The sequence below is a fragment of the Trypanosoma cruzi genome (assembly GCF_000209065.1).
Source record: "Trypanosoma cruzi strain CL Brener chromosome Unknown tcruzi_1047053464257, whole genome shotgun sequence".
NCBI lineage: Eukaryota > Euglenozoa > Kinetoplastea > Trypanosomatida > Trypanosomatidae > Trypanosoma > Trypanosoma cruzi.
Window position 1 is genome coordinate 1 of NW_891545.1, and position 638 is coordinate 638.

The window sequence follows — 638 nt, forward strand, 5'->3', positions numbered from 1 at the left end:
CTCCGCAGGCCCCTTTCCGGATTTTGCCACGAAGCCTCCGGACGCTTCGCTTCCCCACATGTGGCGCGGGAACTGCGTCAGCAATTTTTCTTTTTTGCTGCGGCGCCCGCGCGCTCGAAAAGCCCACCCACCGCCCGCCTCGGCTCGGTGAAAAAGCGACTGGCGGCGCGCGGTGGCGGAAAGAAAAAAAAAAAGTGGGAAGGGTACGGCACCCCGGGTTCCAGCGCCATCACTGATCGCCGTACTAACGAGGCCTGTGGCCGCTTAACTTCACAAATCGGACGGGATGTGGTGCACTCGGCCAAGTATGGTCGTACCCGGCGACGCGCCACGCGATGTGCAACCGCCGACGCCACGGGAGATGATGAAAACAGGGGGAAAAAATTTAGGAAAAACGGCAAGAAGAAATTTTTAAAAGGAAAAAAAAAACACATGGAAAATGAGGCTCCGCAGGCCCCTTTCCGGATTTTGCCACGAAGCCTCCGGACGCTTCGCTTCCCCACATGTGGCGCGGGAACTGCGTCAGCAATTTTTCTTTTTTGCTGCGGCGCCCGCGCGCTCGAAAAGCCCACCCACCGCCCGCCTCGGGTTGGTGAAAAAGCGACTGGCGGCGCGCGGTGGCGGAAAAAAAAAAAAAA

At 58.2% G+C, this 638-nt stretch overlaps 1 non-coding gene across 1 annotated transcript; it reads left to right on the forward strand.

Annotated features, from left to right (window-relative positions):
- Positions 1 to 209: 209 nt before the first annotated feature.
- Tc00.1047053464257.10 lies at positions 210 to 319 on the forward strand. The gene has a single exon (XR_008254703.1). It is a non-coding gene; the product is annotated as a 5S ribosomal RNA (M5) (ribosomal RNA).
- The last annotated feature ends 319 nt before the right edge of the window (positions 320 to 638 follow it).